Below are 27011 nucleotides of genomic sequence, written 5' to 3'. Positions count from 1 at the left end.
AACCTCAGACATGGAGGACCTACACAGTTATACACAGATTTTCCACTATGCCGAGGACTGGCGCCCCCAACCTCTGGGTTGTTCAAGGGTCACAACTGTAGTTGCTTTTCTGGGCTTTCAAAAAATCTGTTTGGGCATGACCTATTCTATGGCCTCAATCACCTCTTCCCCATAGAGTTGACCCCAGATGTCTGTTTATTCTTTCATTTTCTATGTTTAATTTATTTACACTTGAAGTTGGGAAAAATAACTGTAAATTTCAGAGAATGCTGAAGGGCTCAAATGACCATTACTATGGGAGGTTAGACTGTTCGGTAAACACAACTATTTAATCAACAACTGTCTATTAAGTGCCATCATGGTGAAGGCAAATGTTACCTGAAGGAGGAAGGGGGGTTTGAGAAATTGGAGCAGGCTGGAAGAAAGACAGCAAAGTCAGAAAGATAGAGAAGGAGGAAAGGAAAGGGAAATAAAGGTGATGGTTTCACATGTCTAACCACAGGGGTAAAGAGCATGACCTTGGGGATTTGGTTGACGTTATTTCAAAGCTTAGATATTCCACATACGGGCTGTGTGACCTTGACTATGTTACCACTTTGAGACTGCTTGCCTCCATATAAAATGGAGATTGGATATTTGCCTTCTAACATGTTGTTGATATTAAGAGAGATACAGTACATAAATATCTAATACAATGCCAACACTAGTTTACTCAATAAATAGTAGTCACTTTACTATTGTAACTGTCATCATTATCATCATTCCAAGAGGACAGGAAACTAGAAGCAGCCCACCATCTTCTGACAGGAAAAGATAAAAGCAGGAATGAGTTTTTAAGGAGAAAACTCACCATTAGTATTCATTTTAAAAGCGTCCATGGGGTCGTGAAGAGTCAGACATGACTGAGTGACTTCACTTTCACTTTTCACTTTCATGCATTGGAGAAGGAAATGGCAACCCACTCCAGTGTTTTTGCCTGGAGAATCCCAGGGACGGGGGAGCCTGTTGGGCTGCCATCTATGGGGTCGCACAGAGTCGGACATGACTGAAGTGACTTAGCAGCAGCAATGGTATGATTATGCACTGGATCCAACTTATTACATGAACGGGGATGATCCTACAGGGGCAGCTCTTCAATAGTAATTTAGTGGATCCCCTGGAATTTGGCTCAACTATGAAACAATTTATCCCAGAGAATATATATCTATAGGAAAAAAGAGTTCTAGAAAAACATGGTGATGATTCTACATTCAAAACAAATATAGGAGACCTTGTATGACTTGGATACAGACTGTAATGTATTAGCAGTTCCAGGAAAGGCAGAAGACAGATTTGTAACTGAGCAATGCAAAAATGAAGTCGTGCTATGCCAGGGAAGAAGGGATTGAATTAATCAACTGCCAAGTGCTTTTCCATTTGGGACAGATAAGGTTTATAGCATGCAGCAGGAACAGCCAAAGACTTGATATACATGAATTTCATAAAATTATCTGAATATATTCTGTGCTGTAATGGGCATCTGCCACTTTTTTGGTTTGTCTGGCATCCTTTACTGCAGAGGACGGCCCCTCTCCAATTCCATATGATTCTTGAGTCTGTCAATCAAGGGGCCCTGCTACCTACACCACAGGGATGGATTGTGACCCAGGGTATTTAATAAGAATATCCCATTCCCTCATGGCTCTGTGGTGAAGAATCCACCTGCTAATCAGGAGATGCGTGTTTCATCTCTGGAGAAGAAAATGGCAACCCACTCCAGTATTCCTTGCCTGGGAAATCCCATGGATAGAGGAGCCCAGCGGGCTATAGTCCATGCGGTCACAAAAGAGTTGGACACAACTTAGCGACTAAAAAAAAAAAAAAAAAATCCCTGTGCCACATTGATTGGTCCAGAAGAAGACACGTGACCTAAACATCACCAATCAGGGTTTTCTGGAGGGACTGATAAGGATGCTGAGAGTTAAGAGTCTCTCCTTTTGGAATTTCTGACAGCCAATACCTCATAAGCCTGGAGCTTTCCTAGAGTCCTGTGTTACCATGTGGAACAATATTAGCAAGCCCAAACCTAGACAAGAATCCTTTTCTCTTTGTCCAGGGAGAGAAACACAGAAACAAAGATTCCTGTTGATACTATTTGATTGTTTGCACCCCTTGATTCAGTCATGCCTGAATCTGCCACTTCTTGGGAGTTTCCAATTATGTGGGCTGGTAGATTGCTTTTTTTTTTTTTTTTTTTGCTACTTTTGCTACTTTCAGTTTGAATTGGAATTTACAACCAAAAGAGTCAATTAATAAAAATTTGAAAGAAATTGAATCTAACCAAAAGATAAAAGCAATTTGTGGCAAACTAAACAGAAATACCTAATTGAGTCTACCAAAAAAATATAAGTTTAAAGATGTTATGAAAGATCCAGGTAAAGATGTAATTTGGGGTTAAAGTGGCCATAGGACACCATATGCCAAATCAATCTCAGAAAAAGGACAGGAGATAAAACAATACTCAGTAAGTATATCTGTCTGTAGTTTGAGCAGAATCCTTCTAGAAGTTTGTAACCGTATGACCCATGTCCTGGGCTTGAATATTTGGTAAGTAAGTAACTATATCACAGCCTCAAGTCTATTAACCCAGTAGCCTCGGTGTACCTGAGATTAAAAAAAAAACACTCCTCTTCATTGGGAAATGATTTTACAACTATAGGAGGCTTAGAATTAAATATAGATCATGAAATAAATTGGATCTATAAAACTAATACTATTTATTAATAGGCTTAGGAATAGAATTAATAATTTGTGTGTTTAAAATGTTAGTAATGTTTAATAAAATCTGACATATTAGAGAATCTAAAAATTTAGCTTCATGATTTCAATTTGAATTTATACTTAATTTTATTCTCATTATCTTAAGTTGCAAAGTTCTGATAATTTGATGTTTACAGTCTTTGAATGTTTTGACTCATTATGTTTTTAAGGGCCAATTTTTAGATTTACAAGTACTTGTGCTTTGTTGAGGTTTAAATCAGCCTTGTCAGGCATCTGAGTTGCTTGATATATTAAACTGTGCATATTGTTAAAACCTTAGGGGAATTTAATGGAGGGTTTATTAATATGACTAATTGTATAGGGATTTTAATCTGCTAAAATTGAATGAAATAAATGGAAAGATGGTTTTAAATTTTATAAAAATTACTCAGTTTATAAGTAAAATCAGAATTGCAAAGTGATCTTAAAGGCCTAAGAATATTATAGTATCAAATTTGTAGCTTAAATTAATTAAATATTATTCCAATATTCAAATATCTATTTCTCTGTGCACAAAAGCCCTCACTTCCCTCAAACTAAAAAAAAAACCTCAACACGCATGGTAAGGAATATCATTCTAGATGCAAAAGCCATAGATGAAACAGAATTTTCTGTAGAGAATGAAAATGCAAGGCTTGTATGGGGCTTGAAATAAGGCAAATGATAGAATAATATTTGGAATAAACAATGATGAACCAACTGGATCCATTACAGGAACTAAAAGAAGATCAAATATCAACACTCAGGTGGTAGTAATCAAAACGGATTCATTTGTTTGCTTTCACTCAACAAATATTTAGTGAATGTGCACTACATGTCGGGTCGTATTCTAGCAGTTCTAGGATAGCGAGAAAGACAGGAAAATATGGATTACAAATTGGATGTGAAAAAGACAAAAACAGAGTGAGTGAAGTAATTGGAAATGAAGGAGAGATGCCAGTAGAAGTTTGCCTGGATAAAGGAAAGAGCAGGTTGTCTTGTCTCAGATTTCTTTCTTCGCCTGATGTCAGTAAGCATAGCAAATAAGGAGCAAGAGCATCTCAAGACATCCACAGAAGACAAAAAACAGCAACAGAAAAGAAAATGAGGATAACACATTCTCTAATAATAGACTCCAGACACAAAAGAGAAAAGGCTGGAGGGGAAAGTAATCGAGCCTGAGACAAGTAGAGGAAGCAGCTGGCACAGTCATCAATGAGAAGAATGGGGGAGGTTCAAACCAAGGCTTATGGGACTAATTAAAATGACACAAATATGGTTAAAGCACAGCATAAGGTAGGGACAGGCAGTACAGATAACAGGAAGGAAAAAAAACACTCTGAAGGGGTAAGTCTGTGTGATTCTGAGAAGAAAATCTGGAGATGAGCTGAGACACAAGAAACAAGCCTGAACATCAGAATGGCTTGTTCCAAAGGACTGGGGTTGGGCACTGTACGGGGATCTGGAAAGGAAGGGAAGACACATGGTATAAGAACAGCTCAAGAAGAGAGGGGTGTGACCATGCTGCAGAGCAAGGAGGATGAGCTGGTTCCTGGGCCCCACAGCTCGCGAAAGTGCAAGCCCCTGGAGGGCCAGCTGATGACATCTTGGTCATGCCTTCTAATGACCCAGAGGCAGACAGCCAGAAAAATGGAATAAGTAATATAAATGATGATTTGGGGAAGGGTGTAATTTTGTTCTGATTATTATGAAATATCCCCTAAACATAAGTTAAATATAAACATTTTAGAAAAATGAGAAAATACAGATAACCAAAACGATGAGAAAAGAAAAACCACCACCCTAAACAGAACAGTGATACTTCTGAGGAAGAAAGGGCCACTGACTTTCCTATCTAGTTATTCAAAGTTCTTGCAGGACTTGCCAGCGCATCCTGATCCCATCCTGAAAGTTGATAGTGATGGTTTGTACCCAAGAAAGGTAGTAAACAAGACTACCAAACCCCAATTGAGAAGAAAGCTTTTAATTAGCTCATCTAAAATATCCCCTTTCGGTTCCTGCAAAAATATGGTGACAAGATCTATAAATGTTTCAAGTATTCATCAGACCAGTGGTTCGTACACAATGAGGAAACAATGCAAGACCAGGGAAAGAAACATCCAGAGGATTAGAGAGCACAAATCAAGTGCTCACATATGGTGGGGCATGATGACTTTTCCCACAAGCCAGACTGGAAAATTTTATATTTCACAGGTCCTTGAGAGCTCAGAAAAGCCTTGCCTTAGTAGTGCAGCAAAGTTAGTCCACTTGCTCCTTGGAAGTAAAGCTTTGACAAACCTATACAGCATATTAAAAAGCAGACATTACTTTGCTGACAAAGAGCTGTCTAGTCAAAGCTATGGTTTTTCCAGTAGTCATGTATGGATGCGAGAGTTGGACCATAAAGAAAGCTGAGCGCCAAAGAATTGATGCTTTTGAACTGCGGTATTGGAGAAGACTCTTGAGAGTCCCTTGGATTGCAAGGAGATTAAACTAGTCAATCCTAAAGGAAATCAGTCCTGAATATTCATTGGAAGGACTGAGGCTGACTCTGAAGCTCCAATATTTTGGCCACCTCATGTGAAGAATGGACTCATTGCAAAATACCCTGATGCTTGGAAAGATTGAAGGCAGGAGGAGAAGGGTATGACAGAGGATGAGATGGTTGGATGGAATCACTGACTCAATGGACATGAGTTTGAGTAAGCTCTGGGACTTGGTGATGGACAGGGAAGCCTGGCGTGCTGCAATCCATGGGGTCGCAAAGAGTTGGACATGACTGAGTGGCTGAACTGAACTGAAAGTTAGTCCTAACCTCAGTATTGCTGAGGTCCTGCCTAACAAATCTTAAACATATGACCTGAAAGAATCAAACTATTTTCAAGTAACTTAACTGCATCCCCAAACAAAGCTTAAGAAGATTTATAGGAATAACAATTAAAAAAAAACACTCAACAGGGAAAAATACCCAATATGCCAAAATACGTATACAGTAAAAACATTATGAGGAGAGTAATATAGCAGAAAAATATAACATGAGGAAAAATTGTCAATTGAAACCAAACCAAAACTGAGGCAGATGTTAGAATTAACAGACAAGGATATTAAAACAGCTGTTATAGCTGTGTATTGTATGCTTTAAAAGTTAAGACATGGAAGATATTAAAAAGATACCAGTCAAACTTCTAGAAATGCAAAAATATGTTTGAGGTGAAAAATTACATGCGTAGGATTAATGGCAGAATAAACATTTCAGAAGAAAAGATTAGTGAACCTGAAAACTCAGCAATACAAACTATCCAAAATGAAATTTAGAAAAATATTATATGGGGAGTAAAATAACATCTATTGAAGGTAGACTGGGGTGTGTGTGTGTGTGTGTGTGTGTGTGTGTGTGTGTGTGTGCTCATATGTGTATGTGCTTAGTCGCTCAGTCGTGTCCGACTCTTGGCAACCCCATGGACCGCGGCTCACCAGGCTCCTCTGTCCATGGGGATTTCCTAGGCAAGAACACTGGAGTGGGCTGCCATGCCCTTCTCCAGGGGATCTTCCCAACCCAGGGATCAAACCCAGGTCTCCCACACTGCAGGCAGATTCTTTACCGTCTGAGCCACCAGGGAAGCCCATGTATATGTACATATATACACATTTATATAACTTTAAATAAGTTATAGCTTATATACAACAAAAGGATATAAAATAGAATCGTAAAAGAATTTAGTCAATCCCAAAAGAGGCGAAAAGATAGGAAAATTTTTAAAAATGATAGGGGATTAAATAAAACAGCAAGGTGGTAAATGTAAACCTTAGCATATCAATAATCATATTAAGTATTATTTAGATATCCTAATTGAGATTGTCAGGGTTGGGTAAAAAAATAAAATCCAACTATGTTCTTTCTATAAGAAATGTATTTTACATACAGAGAAACAAATAGTTAATATAAACAGTAGAAAAGATACACCATGCTATTACAAAACGAATTGTGTATCATCCCCAAAACACACACACACACACACACACACAAATTCCTATGTGAAAACACTGACTCTCAATGTGAATATGCTTGGAAACAGGGCCTTTAAAGAGGTGGTTGATGTTAAATGAGGCCATTAGTGTAGGGTCCTAATCCCATAGGATTTATAAGAAGAGGAAGAGACACTAGAGCTATGTCATCTTCCTCTCTGTCTTTCTGCCCTCGGCACACAGAGCAAAGACCACGCAAGAGCACAGTGAAAAGGCAGCCATCTACACTCCAGAGAAAGTAGTCTCACCAGCCCAACCCTGTTGGTACCTTGATCTTGGACTTCCAGTCTCCAGAACTTGAAAAACTTCTGTCGTGTGAGCCACCAACCAGGCTGTCTTATTTTGTTATGGTAAACTGAACAGACATGCTAAGATGAATCAAAATGAAGCTCAAGTGACTATGTTAACGTCAGACAAAGTAAATATTAGAGCAAAGAATAGCACTAGGGGCAAAGGTCATTTCATAATGACTAAGAAGTTAAATCATCAAGAGTACATAACAATCTTAAAATGTTTGTGTACCCAACAAAAGCAATTCAAAATACATGAAGCAAAAGCTCATTGAACAGCCAAGAGAAATAAATCTACAACCAAAACAAAAATATCACTACCCCTCTCTTAATAATCAATAGGACAATGGAGAGAAAATCAGAAAAGAGCTAGAAGACCTGAACAAAACTATCCACTAATATGACCTAATTGATATTTATAGAATACCTCACCAAACAGCTGTATATACACTCTTCAAGTGCACACATAATATTAACCAAGACAGATCATGCCTCAATAAATGCAAATGAATTCAAGTTCAACTAAGTATAATAGAATTGAATCAAAAACCAATAACAAAAAGATTTCTGGAAAACTCCCACATTTTTGCAAACAAAACAACATACTTCTAAATAACCCATGGATGAAAGGAGAGGGCAGAGGGGAAACAGAAAGTATTTGAGCTAACTGAAAATGAAAAAAAAAAAAAGAAGAAGAACATAAAGAAGTTGGGAGGATGTCATTAAAGAAGTATTTGTGTGGGGTGGGAGGGATTTGTAACACTAAATGCCTTTATTAAAAGAGAAGAAATATCTCAAATAAGTGATCTCAACATTCCCTTAAGAAGCCAGAAAAAGAATAAATAAACCCAAAATAAGCAGAAGAAAGCAAACAGTAAAGATCAGAGTGGAATTCAATAAAATTGAAGTCAGAAAGATAATCAAGAAAATCACTGAAACCGAAAGGGGATATTAAAGATCAATAAAAATTATAAGCCTCTAGCCAGATTGGTCAGGATAAAAAGAGGGAAGACACAAATTACAAATATCAGGACTGAAAAAGGTGACATCACTACAGATTCTAGATATTAATGGGATAATAAGGGTGTATAAACAACTTCATGCCAAAATTATATACAGCTTAGATGAAATAGAACATTTTTTTGAAAGACAGAAACTACCAAAGCTAATCCTAAAATTCACATAGTACAGCAAAAGGCTTCAAAAATTAAAAGCAATCCTAAGAAAGAAGAACAAAGCTGGAAGCACCACAATTTCTGCTTTTAAAACATATTATAATACAGAATACAATATATTACAAAGCTATTACAACAATATGGTACAGGAATAAAAGCAGACCATTGGAACAGAATAGAGAGCCCAGAAATAAACCAATGCATATGCAGTCAAAGGTGCCAAGAATATACAATAGGGAAAAGATAGTCTCTTCAACAAAACTGGATATGCACATGTAAAAGAATGAAATTGAACACTTATCCTACACCATAGGTGAAAATTAACTTAACATGGATTAAAGACTTAAAGTATAACACCTGAAACTTAAAAAACTCCTAAAGAAAAACGGGAAAAATCTTCATGACGTTGGTGTAGGCAATGATACCTTGGATATGACACTAAAACATAAGAAACAAATCAAAAGGAGACAAGTGGGACCACATCAAACTAAAAAGCTTCTGTGCAGTAAAGGAAACAGTCAATTGCCTTTCATGCAGTCAACAGAGTGAAAAGGCAATTTACAGAATGGGAGAAAATATTTGCAAACCATGCATTTGATAAGGGGTTAATATCCAAAGTATATAAGGAATTCTTGCAAACTAACAGCAAAAAAAAAAAAACAAAAAACTCTGATTTTAAAATGGGCAAAGAACTTGAGTAGATATATTTTCAAAGAAGAAATGGGCAAAAGATATGTGAAAAGATGCTCAATATCATTAATCAACATGGTTGCGTGAGTGCTCAGTCACTCAGTCGTGTCCAGCTCTTTGCAACCCCATGGACTGTAGCCCACCAGGCTCCTCTGTCCATGGGATTCTCCAGGCAAGAATACTGGAGTGGGCTGCCATGCCTTCCTCCAGGGGATTTCCCAAACTGGAGATTGAACTGGTGTCTCTTATGTCTCCTGCATTGGAAGGCAGGTTCTTACCACTACTGCCTCCTGGGAAGCCCCTAATCAACGTGGAAATGTATATAAATCAAATCCACAAGGAAATATTTCACACCTGTCAGAATGGCTATTATCATAAAAATGAAAGTCAACTAGTGAGGATGTGGAGAAACTGGGGTATTTGTACATTGTTGGTAGCAATGTAAAAACGTAAAGTGATGCTGCCACCGCATCAGTAGTACGGAGGTTTCGCAAAAATTAAAACCTGAACTACCATATGATTCAGCAATCCATCTTCTGGGAATACATTCAAGAGAATCAAAACTGAAATATATTCAAACTTGAAGTGTACTCAAGAGAACTGAAATATATTCAAGAAAATCTCAAAGAAATAACTGCATTTCCAAGTTCATCGCAGTATTACTCATAACAGCCAAGGTATGGCAACAGACTACATGTACACTGATGGACAAATGGATAAAGAGAATGTGGTGTTACATACAGTGGAATGTTACTCAGGAAATCCTGCCACACGCAACGATGGGGATGAACCTGGAGGACGTTATGCTAAGGGAAATAAGCCAGTCACAGAAGAAGTACTGCAGGAATCCACTTATATATGTAAAATAGTTATAGAAACAGAGAGTAGAAGGTGATTGTCAGGGGTTTGGTGTTGGCGGAAATAAGGTGTTGCTCTGTTCAATAGTACAGGTTCAGTTATGCAAGATAAATAAGCTCTGGAGATCTACTGCACCACATTATGCCTATATTAATACTGTATTGTGCATGTGGAAATTTGTTAGGAGGGCAGATATGATGTTAAGTGTTGTTGCCAAAATAATTTGAAGATATAACCTGAAAGTCTTATATCTATTAAGAAAGAATTCTATCAAATTCATACAGATTCTTCCAAAAAAAATTGAAGAGGAGAAAACACCTTCCAACTCATTCTATATTGCCAGCATTATCCTGATAACAAAACTAGACAAAGAGATTAAAAGAAAACTATAATTTCTCATATGACAGATGTAAAAATTCAAAACAATATTTTGAAAAATCAAATACTGTATATGTGAGGCTAAGTCTCTTTGCTGTCCACCTGATTGTTAATCAGCTATACTCTAATACAAAACAAAAAGTTAAAAAAAATTAGAGAGAGGGAAGATGAAGGAGGGAGCTTATAGACCAAAAGCAATTAAAAAAATAATAAAATCAAATTTGGCTATAAATAAGAGGGTGCTACTGCTAAGTCGCTTCAGTCGTGTCCGACTCTGCGTGACCCTATAGATGGCAGCCCACCAGGCTCCCCCGTCCCTGGGATTCTCCAGGCAAGAACACTGGAGTGAGTTGCCATTTCCTTCTCCAATGCATGAAAGTGAAAAGTGAAAGTGAAGTCGCTCAGTCGTGTCCAACTCTTTGCGACCCCATGGACCGCAGCCTACCAGGCTCCTCCATCCATGAGAGTGGGGTGCCATCGCCTTCTCCAAAATAAGAGGGTAATACATAGCAATTAAGAAAGGTTTATCCCAAGAATGCAAGATGGGCTTAACATTAAAAAATCAATGTAAATTATCATATTAACATTTTTTAAACATATGATTATATCAGTAGATTTCATATATGAATGCAGTAGCTCTATTTGTAATTGATCAAAAACTGAAGGGAAAAAACAAATTTCTACCAACAGGTGAGTTTGTTCATTGTGGTTTATCCACACAAGGGATGCACTATTGATACCCTCTGTAACTTGGATGAATCTCAAAATAAGTATGCTGAATGAAAGAAGTCATATAAAGAGTACATAGTGTATGATTTCATCTACCTAAGATTTTAGAAAATGCAAACCAAACTGTTGTCACAGAAAACAGAACAGTTGTTGCCTGAGGAGGAGGAGTGGAAAGAAGTGGGAAGAAGGAATTCCAAGGATCTAAAGACAGGGAAGCCTGGCGGGCTGCAATTCATGGGGTCGCAAAGAGTTGGACACGACTGAGCGACTGAACTGAACTGAAGACACTTCAGGGCACAATGAGTGTGTTCATTATCTTGATTATAGTGATAGTCTCAGAGGTGTGCACTTATGCCCCAAACTTAACCTCTCCACCCTTCTCTCTAAACCTCCATTCCAGAATACTATTAGTTTTACATTTGTTCTGTAACTCCAATTACTTTTGGATGCATTGTCTATAAATTCTTTTTATTTTTATTGAAAACTAAAAAACAGTATCCACAATACTGTCTGTATAGAAATGTTGTTCATGCAGAACTGGGAAGTACCGTTAAGGCTGTAGAAGTACCGTTAAGCCTGTAACTCTTGTCAGTAAGACTTTACTGTTGGAAGTAGACAATAACTTGAAAGTTTGGAGAGGATTAGGATGGCACAGGTTTATAATGATGTAACATGCCTTTGCCTGGTCACCAGATCACCCAACTTCTTAATCACCGTATTTGTTAGAAGAAACCCATATTCTACCAAAAGAGATTCTTCACAGAGCCTCTAACTTCTGGTTCTAATTTGAACTGAAGGCTCTCTAGGTCTGCTTCTAAGTTCTCATTTTGGAATTGCTTTTCACTACAATCCTGGGTTAGATCCACTGCTTCTTGGAACCTATGACTTCCTCTTACTTGGATTCTCTTTGTTTTGCTTGAGTAATTCTTTTAGAAATAGTCTGTGGGTGGTAAATGGTCTGAGCTCTTGCATGTGTGAAAGTGTCTCAATCTCGACTGATAGTTTGGCTAGGTACAGAATTCTAGATTCAAAAACATTTTTCCCCTCAACATTTACAGACATGCTGTTTGTTTATTGTTTTGTTTTTTCCCTGCCATATAGAGTTGCTGATGATCTATCCACTGTCACCTGGATCTCCATTTCTTTTTGAGTGACCTATTTCATTAGCTTTCAGAACATTCCCTCTTTTCCTAGTGTCTAAAATGTCACAACAATATGTCTTAGGGTGAGTTTATTCATCCATCATCTGCATTTCCTAAGCCCTTACCGTCTGAAGAAGTCCTATGTGTTCACACTTAGAAATTCTTCATTGTGCTTCTCTGTTTTGTGAGTTTTCTCATTCCAAACATCCTTTTGGATATTAGAAGTTTGGGTCTGTTCTCTAATCTCTTCATTTTTTCTCCTGTATTTTCCATCCCTTTAATTTTTTGTCCTACAAGCAGAGATAGTTCTTCCATTGTTTCATCCATTGAATTTTTAACTTTGACAATTATTTTTATCATTTTCAGGACATTTTTTAGGTTAAATTGCTCTTTTCCTTAGCAGCCCATTTTGCTTCACAAATGCTTTTTTTTTTTTTTAATTTTCTTCTCTGAGGAAATAGAATTATTTTAAAGATATCTTTCTGAATTATCTATTTCCTCCAGGGTCAGTTTATTGCTACCTGCCTTTCTGTCCTCATTTTTTCTCAGGTGTTTATGATCCTTTGGTTATCAATTAATAGTTGTAACTGAGGCAGACCAGCTTATTTAATACAGATAGCTCTGCTTGCCTCAGTTGGTCTCACCTTCTGTCCATGTGCTTTAGACCTTGAGGGGAGAGAGGAGGTGGAAAATGCCCCTCCCTTTCACCTCCCAGCCTGAAAGAGAATTTTATTCAGAGTGGGCATCACCCCTTCTAGGGCTACATCCTAAGCAGACACTTCTCAACTATTTCAAAGATTAATCCTCTGGTTTTAGCCTAAGCATGTGACGCAGGGAAGGGGAATGCAGGCTATGACTCACAGTTATTCCACAGTTGACTTCTGTCCAACTTTCTCTCATGCTCCAAGTTTTGAGCCTCTCTGTGAGTCTGCTGCCAGGAAAAAATAACTCTGGCCCCTACTGCAGCCCTCTCCTGTAAATGCGATTGAATCTGTTAATAGAGTTCCAAGTAGTTTTTACTTCTGAGCAATGTGTCTCTGTCTCTAGTTTCCCAATGCCCCTTCCCCTGTGCCCAGGACTATCTTTCATGTATTATTTTCTGTTCCTCTTGACTGACATCACTGTGGGGTTTGACAGCCAAAAAGAGAGGCATGTATGTGCTCTGTCTGCCATCTTGAACAAGAATTCCCATTGTCTCTTTGGACACCTTTGTGATTCCTTCATTTTTGTTGTTCAGTTGCTAAGTCAAGTCTGACTCTTTGAGACCCCAAGGACTGCAATGCACCAGTCTTCCCTGTCCTTCATAAGATTTCTTTCTTATTTTTGGGCAAAAAACTGCTTATAGCTTCCACTGAGGGTCAGCCATAGGATCATGCAAACAAGGCTGAATTTCTACTTAGGCTCTCCAAATATCTGAAACTAGTTTTACATCCTCCTATCTTCCCCAGGTCAAATATTTTCAGTTTTACTAACTATGCCTCTTTGACTTCCTATCATTCTGCTCATTTTCTTCAGGTCCTCCTCCATCTCTCTAAAGGAATTCAGTGTAGTGCCTAGGGGAATGAGACTGGAAGCTGGTTTGCAGTGTCCCAGCCCTCCCTCCCACAGTATGCATCCACCCTGTCCAGCTGTTTCCCTGCCCGAGACACACACCACCAGCACCTGCTGGAGAGACTCTCTGTAATGGTGCTATATTTAAAAGCCACAACATTATGGGAAGATAGCATGAAGAATTTTCATCCAAGAATTTCCAGGCTCTCTAGTCCAGCTTCTAACTTACACCAATTATTTTATCACTTAAATAAAGGTCATTTTAAAACACAGTTTTAGTTATTTTGTAAAGAATGGTACTATGGGATGAGGAAGACATTTGGGGATAAATTGTTCCAAGTTTGACTGAATCATGCAACTGAATACACTATATATATTTTTAAGTATTTCAAAGTGTTAGTCACTCCATTGTGTCCAAATTTTTGCAACCCCATGGACTGTAGCCTGCCAGGCTCCTCTGTCCATGAAATTCTCCAAGCAAGAATACTGGAGTGGGTTGCCATTCCCTTCTCCAGGGGATCTTTTCAACTCAGGGAATGACCTGGATCTGGGTCCCTGGGTCTCCTGTATTGCAGGTAGATTCTTTACGACAGACCTGAGCCACCTGGGAAGCCTCAAGTATTTGAAATGTAACTTCAAACCCCAACGTATTTCTCAGTAGAAAAAATGAACCCTTTTTTAAGAGCCTCAGATCATTATAAAATTATTACTAGTTAAAATATATATAAAACTTAAAGATCAATAAAAAGAAGATAAAGAAAAGCATTAGGCTAAAACATCACAATTATAGTGACATCCCAATATAGCAGACAGTTTTAAAAGTCAAACAAACTATTGCCATGTTAATGGCAATTGACAAAATGACCTGGTACAGTTATCAGCTAATACAAATATTTTTGTGATATGTATACCTTCCTTGGAATATCCCCTGCCTTCACTTCCTTGAAGAGCACATTTTAAAACTACTGTACAAGAAAAGGTTTCTGAGTATATTAATATATATGGAAAAATTTATAAATCTTATGAAAGACCAAAACATTTTTTAGCAATTTTGTAGGAGTTTTCAAATTCTGTTTGTTAAAGAGAGTTGTTTAGGAAACTACTATGTGCTGGGTATTAGTGGTTCAATAATACACTAGCAAGATCTGCAGTCTATTTTCATGGAGTCTATTTATTCAAATTCATTAAATTATTTTCATAGTCAATTTTATCAGATTTATTAAAGTGCCTTTCTTCTACAACTTTGGTTAAGGAAGATGGATTCAGATGTACATGAAATGATGCCACCAGCCTCTAGAAGGCAAGAATCTTTTCCATTCTTTAGTGTCTTTTCCATTCTCTGGGCCAAGTGGACGATGTCAGTAACATTTGTGGAATGTTGACTATGAGGAATCAGAGCTGAAAAGTTGGCAAGAAGCTAAGAAGTCATCTCAGGAAAAATTTGTTATCCCACCCTTGCTTTCTCTGATAAATCAACAGTTACTTTCTTTGGTCACTGGTAATTTGGGGAGAAGTCATTCCAGTTCCTACAGGTGTGTGGCAGCACCTGGCATCACCTGGCATTGGTGGCCCTGTGGGATCCCCTACCTTCACGACTGGCTCTCTCCTACAAGCCTCATAAACACACACTGTGTTCTAGGCCTGGGCAGCTATTTTTAGTTCTCTGTGGCTGTCACACTCTCCCATACCTCCTTTCTTTTGCCTGAAATGCCCTTCCTCTCCTCATTCAACTGGAGTCCCCTTACTCAGGTTCTGGGGCACAGCTCCAACATGGCTTCCTCTGAGAAGCCCTCACCTGGCTGGCTCGTCAGCTCAGTGGCAGTGTAGAACAGTGGTGAGAAAGGATAGACCAGGAAATGGATCTGGGGCTCTAGCTTTTACCAGGTGCAGAACTGTGTAAACTTTCTAAACATTAGTTTTTCGCACTGATAAAATACAGAGGCCTTTCAGGGCTGTTTTGAGGTGACAGTAAAGCATCCCAAGCAGAGAGCCTGGCACACAGGCAGCACTCAGCAAATACTGCTTTCCACACCCTCCTCTCTGTCACACCTGGAAATGGCACGAACTTGGCATTTATGCTAGATCAATCATAGTCCTTATTTTGACAACCACTAGGATTATGATAATCTAAAGTTTCAAATTAAAAACAGTGTTATAAATCAAAGCTCATTAAAGAGTTTCCAATTACTCACAAAGATCCTTTGCGTGAAGAATAAAATAATTAGGGTGATTTTTTACTTGAAGTGTATGCATGCAATACTTTCAAAGATCTTGATCAAAAGCCTCTGCACAGTGTGTTCCAGGCCTATAAATTTTACATAGAGGTCATTGCTATATTCTTAGCAATCACGTCTGCTCTTGCACCCATTTTACAAACTCAGAGCTACTCCAAGAACAGCAGTACATCGATAGCAAAGGTTTCTAAAAGACAGTAACATTATAAAAGCAATCATTTTGCATGTAATGAGAATTTGCATTTTTTCCCAAGTTTCTCACTCATGCCTTAAACACATTACAAAGACTTATAAAGTCTTAAATAGTCTTCTTCATGGCATCTTCTGTGGGAGGTCAGTGGTGCTGGGGGGACTCAGTTGTCCCAGTCTCCAGAGTTGTGTGCAGAAGTCCTTCCATATCAGTGTAGCCGAGCAATGCTGGGTGTGTTTTTTGAATAGGAAGAACCCAATGAGGAATATGGAATCCTCACAAACCGGCCAGAAAGTTTCATTTTCCAGTATAGTTTTCATTCCATTTGAAGATATTTGGGAATCTTTAATACCTTACTTAGCTATTCACTCAGCAACTAGTGGGTAGAAACACAGAATCTGGGTTCAAATTCTAGCTGTACCACTTGTAGCTATGAGGCCTTAGGCGAGTTGATTACTGGGAACTATTAGCATTAACTTTTATTCCTGTCCTGGGACCTGAGATGCAATGGTAAACAAAGGCACTCAGTAAATATTTACTTGATGAATAATGTAAAACCATAATAGAATGAAGCTTATAAATATACTTTTGGATACTCAGTGGCTTCCACAAATGGTTGATGTCAGAGAACAAAAATTTAATTTAACAGTCATATGATTAAGTCTCAGCAACATGCTCATTTGCCCAAGAGCGAGCAGAAATAGAAAGATATAATGAAACTATTCTCCTGACATCACAAAAGACAGACCAATGAGAATAAGCCAGGTAGCTCTGTGTACAAGTATTCTTTCTTAACTTGGCTGTATTATGAATTTTTTAATAAGCTTATAAATCTGGTTTAATTTTTAGCCAAATACAGTGACTCTCCAATGAGGTCATGTTTGGAAAAATATGTATCAATATTTAAACAACTCAAAAGCATAAGAAAATCTTAAATACCTCAGCCAAATTCTGTCTCAATATTGAAATAAGTAAAGTGTGAAAATTAAAGGAAGGCATACTCTTAAGATCATTGTTTTTTGTTACCTTTTATATATGAGTGCTGAGTAAAGGCATTTCAGGATATTATCATTAAAACCATTTGCAGTTATAAACCAGTTCTAATCATGGCCAAACTCCCAGCACTCTTTAAAAATACTCAAGAGAGCAGAACCACAATATTTATGTCTGTCTATAAGCACATAATTATCTTCAGTCTCAATTTTAAATATAGATATCTTCTTTTAAAGTTCTTCAAAAGGTATGTTCTATGGAAAGAATTCTAAAAGCATTACCTAAGGCTGCAGAAGAGCTAGAGGTCTTAAGAAAGGTGTGCAAAGAGTCAGTACAAGCAACTGATAGAAATCAAAAGTGGCGCAGCAGGTCAAAGAACAGAGGGGAATGGAATAAGACAGTCACTTTCTTCCAACTGCTGAGAGGAGAATGCGTGGCCACCTGACTAGGAGTGCTGGCTTTTTATATTTCCCCAGAGATGATGAAATATTAGGAACCAGGCATACCTAGAAAGTTGACCTTTTAGAAGTCAGGACAGATAGAAGGGTTGTTGTTTTTAAACAACTAATGAAAACAGATTACTGACAAGAGGGAATAGAAAACCAGAAAGAAGGGGGAAGCTGTCCTGGCCTTCAAAATACAGTCATGGGACGCTGCCTTCAGGAACTGTGCACCCTGAAAATCATACACGCATTCAAAAGAAATGATTGATAAAGGACAGAATTAACTGGCACTCAGAAATACTTCTGCAGGAATTCCCTGGTGGTCCAGTGGTTAAGAATCCACCTGCCAGTACAGGAGACATAGGTTTGATCCCTGGTCTGGGAAGATTCCATATGCTGAGGCGCAAAGAAGCCTGTGCACCACAACTATTAATACTTAACAATAGTTCTGGCATCAAAAGTGTGGGGTTTTTCCTGATCTCAAAAAACCAGGTCTTCGATTCTCCAGACACCAAACAGTTGCCCTACCACTGAATTCAATTCTGACACTAACCACTGGAGTCAGTGCAGACTGCATAGGACTGCACTACGAGGTGCGGTCCTACAAGGACTCAGTCCCACAAGCCTTCTCCCACTCCAGACACCGTCATAAGTCCAGGTTGTCACCTGGACTTCTGACCAACCCGCTCTAAGTTGGGGGTTCCCACTACTCCCTTCCAGGTTCAATTTGCTATAAAGGCTCACAGAATTCAAGGAAACACTTTACCTAAGTTTACCAGTTTATTATAAAGGATAGAATAAAAGATGAAAAGGCACATAAGGGTGAGATGTAGGAGAGTCCCGAGCACAGAAGCTTCTATTCTTGTGGAGTTAGGAACCAATCTTCCTGCTTATAGATACCAACCACCCACCCAGAACCTCTCCAAACCCTCCAGTTGAGAGATTTTTATGAAGGCTTTGTCACAGACAGGCATGATAGGTTACTAACTCACTCTCCAACCCCTCTTCCCTCCCCTGAGATCAGAGGGTAGGACTTGGTTTTGCTGACACCACCTAGGGGCCCCCGGTCACCGGTCATCTCATTAGGTTACAAAAAGACATTCTTATCACTATGGAGATTCCAAGGGTCTTAGAAGCTCTTGTGTCAGAAACTAGGGACTCAGATCAAGTACACATTTCTTATTCTACCACAATATCATAGGTTTCAACATATGAATTTGGGAGGGGCAAGCACAGTTCAGTCCATAATATCATGTCATCTAACATATTCAGAGCCTCTGGGAATTAGGACATGGACATGTTTGGTAGAGCCATTGTTCCGCCTGCCACAGGGCGGTCCTTTGAGCAGCAGCCCCACCGTAATATGCTCCTGAGGGCAAATGAAGGCACAATGGTGGGCTGATCACAGACAGGACTGGAGGAATGACACTGTATGAGACAATGGCTCTTTGGTTGTCATGGATGCTTGGGCCACTTCCAAACAGAGAGCTGGCTTCCCTTCCTCTCTGGCACCGGTTTAGAGTAAGATCAACTTGAGCATGTGCTCAGAGTAAAAGGAGAATGCGGCACTGGTATAGGGCCCTCCAGAGCTTGGGGCTGGGACGGTTACAACACTGAGGTGACTTTTAATCTGAACGTGGTTAAATGGTGTGTGCTGAGCAGATCCTGGGGAAGTGCCTGGGGGTCAAACACTCCGCACTGGGTTTTAAACTCCACATTTCAAGAGCACGTGATGCATGAAAAAGACAAGCAATGAGCGCAGTGCACCGTGTGTCATAAAGGAGTTGCCTCTGTGAAGTCCAAGGGGAAGAAGCTCCTGATCCCGAAGAAGGCAAACCTCCCATGTGGATATTCCCCTTTTATCATTTATGAAGGTCACCGGGTTAATCAGGCCCATTATTCATCATTTGTATGTCAGGACACGCAGGGATGCGGCCATCTTGATAAAAGGCCTTACTGTTCTCAAGAGGAAGTAATTAGCTCGGGGAGTAAGAAATTTGCGGATTCCAAGGCTCAAAGGAGACAGCAAGTATCTGAAGAATGAAAATCTGCAGTTTCCTCTCTGTCGACCTCTTACTGCTGGCCAGATGCTTGGTAATAAATTTTTACCCAGAATTAGCTACCATTCTGATATCACCTGAAAGATCTAACAGTGATAGGAAATACTTTTTTGTCCTCCCATCCCACTGAACACACACACAAGCCGTACTGATATAAAAAGCATTTAAGCCCTTCACGTTATGTTGATTCGTCAAGAAAAAGAGAAAACCAAACACCTATACATTAACTAAGGTCTAGTCTCTGCCATGTCCTGAATACAATGTCCACACATCAAGACAGGACTTGAGGCAACGCTTAGCGGAATATAGAAAAGTCTGTTTGACCACTAAACCTTTCCTATGCCCATGGCAGGCATTGCTAATCAATCATAGCATTAATTCCTATGAATCCAGAGGAAACTTTAAAGTCCCAAGGCAAGATTCTAGGTAGCCACTATTCGGGGCTGACATTAAATATGGTACCTTTTCCTGCCTTTCTGGTACACAATATCTCTAATTTCTCCCTTGCTACTGTCCTTTTCCTCACTTCCTCCAAATATACAATAGACCTTACTCTCAACAGCAAATGTTTGTGGAGGACTTACTGTGTGTTGGGCTTCCCAGGTGGGGCCAGTGGTAAAAGCCCACCTGCCAATGGAGGAGCCATCAAGAGACATGGATTCTATTCCTAGGTAGGGAAGATCCCCTGGAGGAGAGCATAGGAACCCACTCAGTATTCTTGCCTGGAGAATCCCATGGACAGAGGAGCCTAGCAGACTACAGTCCATAGGGCAGCAAAGAGCTGGATATGACTAAAGTGACTGAGCACACACACACATATTGTGTGCCAAGCACCATTTGCTGCTGCTGCTGCTGCTGCTAAGTCGTATCAGTCGTGTCCAACTCTGTGTGACCCCATAGACGGCAGCCCACCAGGCTCCCCCATCCCTGGGATTCTCCAGGCAAGAACACTGGAGTGGGTTGCCATTTCCTTCTCCAATGCATGAAAGTGAAAAGTGAAAGTGAAGTCGCTCAGTCATGTCTGACTCTTAGTGATCCCATGGACTGCAGCCTACCAGGCTCCTCCATCCATGGGATTTTCCAGGCAAGAGTACTGGAGTGGGGTATCATTGCCTTCTCCAAGCACCATTTAAGGCAATGGAAATACAGAGATAGCAAGAATTAGCACGATCTCTTGTATGGAGATCAAACCAGTCAATCCTAAAAGAAGTCAACCCTGAATATTCATTGGAAGGATTGATGCTGAAGCTGAAGCTCCAATACCTTGGCCACCTGATGCGAAGAGCCAACTCATTGGAAAAGACCCTGATGCTGGAAAAGATTGAGGGCAAGAGCAGAAGGAGGTGACAGAGGATGAGAGGGTGGATGGCATCATTGACTCAATGGACATGAGTTTGAATAAACACCAGGAGATAGTGAAGGACAGGGAAGCCTGGCATGCTGCAGTCCATGGGGTAACAAAGAATCAGACATGACTGAGCAACTGAATAACTAGTCTAATGTAAGTTACACTTAATGAGGAAGACAGACAATAAACAATCATTAAACTTACAAATAAGATAATTCCAGATACTAATAAATGTTTTTAAAAAAATAAAACAGGGCAGTATGATGGAGAAGGACTGGGGGTGGGGGGATGGGCATTGGTAGGGTAGTCAGGGAAGTGCTATCTGAGTAGGTGGAATCAGATCTAACGAATGAGTCAAGCAGCACACAAAGAGGGGAGGAGTGTCTCAATGGAGGGAGCAGGAAGTACAAAGGTCCTGAGGCAGAATGAGGCAGACATCCAGGGGTCACACAGAAGACAAGTATGGCTAGAGCATACTGAGCTGGGGAGAATGAAGTCAAATAAGGTTGGAAAGAGATGGGAAACAGATGGTGGAGGCTTTTGAAGGAATGTCAAGGAAATGACCCATTTTATCAGTGTGATGAGAGGGCACTGGAGAATTTAAGTAGAAGACTCAACAGCATGATTTACTTTTACTACTCGGAAAAACATCTTCACTTGACCCACCTTTGCTGGTCATCTTTCTCTGCATCTATCCACTGCTGGGACTGGATCTGCACCCACCATTTCCTCACACAGCCCTCCTCCTTCACCACTTGAGGAAACACTCCATTTCCTTCACTCTCCTGAAACCTTTTGCACACATCTCTCTTTGACCCTCTCCAAGCACTTTTACTTACTCAAGAGTTTTTACTGAGGCACCATTTTGTCCCAAACTCTATACTAGTCTCTGGGGATTCCATAGTAAGCAGTCCTGGCCCTCATGAAACTTAAAGGCCAACAGTCAAGCCAGTCCTAACAATGAAGCTGAAGGTCTCTGAAGGCAGAGCTTGTGGGTCATTAATGGGAAAGCACAGTGGAGCAGCTCAGACAGCCTGGGGAGGCCTGAGTGGTGTGGGGGACAGGGAGGGCAGAGAAAGCATGGCCACCTGCGGCTTAAGGACAGCAAGCATTAGCCAGGCTGCAGAGAACCGGAGAACCACATCCAGGTGGTGGAAACTGGAGGTGAGAAGAGCACAGCAAGCATTAGGAGCTGAAATGGTCCAGGAATGTGCCCGAGAGCCGGAGGAGACAGGAAATGAACTGTCTACTCATTACTAAAGTGCTCTGCTCACAGGATCTATAGCAATCTAATTCTCTTTTGTCTTCCTTTACAAATACTTTTTTCTTAAAGTATATTAGATTTAAAAAAATATTAAGATGTGAATGCTTGTTGTGAAAATTGATGGAAACTATCTAAAGAAAATTAAAATTAAAATCAAATCCCTGCTAAAACACTGGTCTATTTCTCTTTGTTTTTCCTTTGCCATCTCTCTGCCTCCGCCTCCTTTGGAGGAGAGGGCATTCAGTTTTGAATCTTATTTTTGAAGGGGAAAGTTTTTGGCTTAATATTTTGATGTGAATATTTTCCCCATGAAAATGCATAAATTTCTTATACTTTAAGCAATTCTCTGACAGATACAAGGTTTCTCCTTAGTTTGAAGGCAGGAGGAGAAGGGGACAAGAGAAGATGAGATGATTGGATAGCACCACTGACTTGATGGACAAGAGTTTGAGCAAGCTCCAGGAGTTGGTGATAGACAGGGAAGCCTGGCATGCTGCAGTCCATGGGGTCACAAAGAGTCTGACACAACTGAGTGACTGAACTGATATATAATTATGATTATGCTTGTACACAAATCTTTGTTTATATCATGGATTATTCTGAGAGATATTTCTGGAAGTAGAATTGCCAGGTAAAAGGATGTGAGATTTTCTGAAGTTGTCATGCAGGTCACCAAGTTACTCTCCAGAAAGGTTCTGCTAATTGTACCCCAGCGGCATCAAATGAATGTTTTGAGCCACCCCACACCCTTACTAGTAGGGAGGATTTTTGTTTTATTAATTGTTGATGTTTTATTTTTTATTTTTTTATTTATTTTTATTGGTTAAAAAATTTTCATTGTTCTAATTTACATTAGTTTGGATCACAATTTTAATTTTTTTTGGTCAATTTATGTTTCTTATATAAAATTTTCAAACATGTCATTTGTCATGTTTGTGGTTTATTAATGTGTTTTTCTTAGTGATTTAAAAAGTCCTTAATAGATTAATTAAATTGAATTGGTGCACCTTGAGATTTTATAGGCAAGTAGTCCTCTCTCAGATTTGTTAGATAGAAATGTTTTACTTATCTGTAATTTTTATATAGTCACATTTTATAAAACACACTTTCACCTCAGTCTACACAACTCTAGTTATAACAATAACAACACAAATAGTACCTTTGGCATGGTCTTTTAACCCCCAGCTCACCTCACTTCCTAAAGAGAACCTGCGTTGTGGGGCCTTTATTAATCCTATCAGACTTTGTCCCTAAGTTCTCTCAGGCGGTTAGGGCTCCACTGTCTCACCAAGTCTCACCGTTTCCACTTGGCTCCCTTCCAGTGTTTCTCCAGAGGAAATCTGAATGACTGTTTAAAAATCTGCTTTAAATGCTTCAACAGCTTCCTGGGGCATTCAGAACAAATTCCCAACTCCTCAACGTGGTCTAAACAGCCTTTTCTGTGGTCTGGCCTCCCTTTTTCCTCCTCCTCATCTTGTGTCATCTTTCCCTTTGACTCCAGTCAGCATTCTTGCCTGGAAAATTCCATGGACAGAGGAGCCTGGTGGGCTACAGTCCATGGGGATCACAAAGAGTCAGGTATGATTGAACACACACACACACACACACACACACACACACACACACACAGTTGATTAACAATGTTGTGGTAGTTGGTCACCAAATCCCAAATTCCAGGTTCACAGGCCTTCTGCCATGCCCTGGGATTTCCTTTTTCTCTTTTAACTGATTTTATTTAATTTTTTAATAATTTTTTAACTTTTTTATTTTACATTGGAATATAGGTGATTAGAGCTTCCTGGGGTGGGGCGCAGTGGTAAAGTAGCCACCTGCCAATGCAGGAGATACAAGAAACACAGGTTCGATTCCTGGGTCTGGAAGATCCCCTGGCGAAGGGAATGGCAACCCACTCCAGTCAGTATCTTGCCTGGAAAATTTCATAGACAGAAGAGCCCGGTGGGCTACAGTCCATGGGGGTCAGATAAAGTTAGATATGACTGAACATACACACACACACACACACACACACAGCTGATTAACAATGTTGTGACAGTTTCTGGTGTACAGCAAAGTGATTCAGTTATATAAATTCATGTATCTATTCTTTTTCAAATTCTTTCCCCATTTATGTTGTTACATAATATTAAACAGAGTTCTCTGTGCTACCCAGCAGACCCTTATTGATTATGTATTTTAAATACAGCAATGTGTACATGTCCTGGGCTTCTGAGCTGCCCTCACCCTTCAGAATACCACACTAACACCATCATACCAGAGGGGGCTTTGCTGACTGCCCAGTCCACTTTTCTTTCTCACAATATCTAGCTCCTTTTCCCTCATGACACTTCTCATGATTTATACCTGATGTTTTCAGGATTATCTGTTACACATCTGGCCCCCCTCCTCTATTAAAATGGTATCTCCAGACACCTCTCTGCTCCTGCTCTGTTGGCAGTGAATGCCCAGAGGGTAAGATGGAGGGAAGCAGGGCAAAGGATCTCACATCATTTCCATTCACCTTCTACTCAGCAAAATTTCCTCCCAGGTGCTAAGACTGCCAATGTTAGCTTTTGGAAAGGGCCACCTTGCCCAAGCTCAGGTAAAGGAGGGCTTTGGAGAGGAAGTGATGATATCTGGCCTGAACTGAGGCCCACCGAGAAACAGTTTGGGAAAGGCATTCTTCACAGAGCATGCATTTGTACAGGAGTTGTGACTTGAGAATGTGCCACATCTGAGGAAACCACAAGACAAAAAGGCTTCACCCTTCAAAACAAAGGAATTATCCTTTGCTTTCTTATTCTGCAAAAAGCAAACAAACAAAAAAAGCTCAGTCTCTGCCTAGCCCTTACATTAGGCCAAGGAAAAAAATCATATACACAAAGTCCTTAATAAATATTGGATGACCAGAAGAATGTATGCTACATGCCAGGCCCAGTTGTAGTAAGTCTCTTCTAGAATGCTCTTTTTCTACCAGTTGGATCACCAAGACCTGGCTGGAGACCCACTCCCTGAAGCTTTCCTTATCTCGCAGGAGCACAAATAACCTTTCCTTGCTCAGAATTTCATCTTTTATTAATATTTTCTATCTAATCTTATCTTCTGAGTTAACATAAAGTTAACTGGAATCTATCTCCTTCACCTTCTCTTTTTTCTTGGGGTGGGGGTGGTCATTTTGTTTTGTTGTATTCAAATGTCTGTACACTAAAAGTATGACTTCTATGGAAAGAAGGAGGGAGGAAGAGATGATGGAAACCTAAAGAAGAGGATAGCTGTTGGGGGGTGATTTGGCTTAGCCCACCTCCACAAGCCCCCTTTTCCATCTTTTTTCTTTCTTTTTTACAAATTCTTTTAAACATACAATTCCTGAAAAATTTTTTAATTCAATTAATAAATGAGATTTGACTCAAAGTCCTCAAATTTCAGCAAGAGATAAATAGCTTACTAGTACTTTATAATAACTCTGTATCAAAAGGCATTAATCTTCACCCTTCTCTTTTCTCCAGCAAACCAGAAACTGTATCTCCTTTTGATGCAATGTAGCAAATCAGACACTAAAATAGCAACAGCTACTTTTCATGCACAAAGAAACACCACTATTATTTCTACCTTAATAATTCTGCATCTTAAAAAGCCCTCCAATCCATCCTCTTTGAAAATCTCCATTCCTGCCCTAGGCTCTCAACTTACATCTCCTGAGAACACTTTGCATTGGTTTTCTTTCCTCTACTCTGACCCCTCTCAGCACATTCTGCTAAAGACAGCCGGGGACAGTCCATCTGCTCAGGGCATTTTCCTCCTTAAAATCCCATGGTTGCTTGCACATAGGATAAAAACCAAAATCTTTGACAGCACCTACAAGGCTTGGCATGGCCTAGGGCCCAGTTAGCTCCCCAGCTTCATGTCACACCAGGTTCTCTCATTCTTGTGGTTCTTGCAAGTTTCAGCTGCAAGGACCTTCCTTTAATCGCTCACACATGCCTTGCCCTTAGCTCAGTGCTTCTGTCCATGCCCTCCTTCCTCTGTTCACTAGTGAAGCCATTCTTGATCCATACAACGCAACCTCCCCACTTTATCCTCACTACACAACACCACTGTACTTTTTCTTTACAGCTTTTCTTACACTTACGACTATGTATTTATTCATGTATTTGCTTGTCTAATAGCTTATTTCCCAGTCTAAACACCTAAAGATAGGAACTGTCTGTTTTGTTCACCAACATATATCATTAGTGCCTAATACCTGACATGTAGTAGGCATTCAATAAATATTTGACAGATGAATGCCATCTACAATAGATATTAATAAGATGGATATCTGGGGGTGGTGGTTTTTGTGTTCTTTTTTAAAATGTAAGGCTACTCAAGCCAAAAATTCAAATAAATTGAACTCTAGATAAAAGGTAAATTAGGTTAGGTATCCCTCTTCAGAAAAAAGGATAAAAGTATCAGCCCAAACTTACCCATGCACCTTTTCCTGAAAATCTTTATAAACTGCTTGTACGCTAATCGTATTTCCCCCTAAACAACAGAAAACTATTCAATAAGCTCTTAAATGACGCAAGCCTGTTCATGGGTTTTTGTTTTGTAAATAACACACTTCGTTTCTATAAGGGAAGAAATAGTTTAGATACTTAAAACTCCTCAAACTTAGGAGGGGAAATAATTTGGAGGAAAAAGCAAGGAAAGACACAATATTTCTGTTTGTAAAATTGGTTTATTTACAATTTGGTATTTTTAAATTATATTTGGAATTTTAATTTTTATATATTTCTTTGGCAGGCATTCTGTTTCTTAAATAGGGAGGCAAAGGAGAGGAGGAAACCTGAGTAAGTTTGAATTTTAGAGATTTACCTGCTGCTAGT

The sequence above is a fragment of the Bos indicus x Bos taurus genome, chromosome 5 (assembly GCF_003369695.1).
Source record: "Bos indicus x Bos taurus breed Angus x Brahman F1 hybrid chromosome 5, Bos_hybrid_MaternalHap_v2.0, whole genome shotgun sequence".
NCBI classification, from domain to species: Eukaryota; Metazoa; Chordata; class Mammalia; order Artiodactyla; family Bovidae; genus Bos; species Bos indicus x Bos taurus.
Note: the sequence above shows the minus strand (reverse complement) of the source record.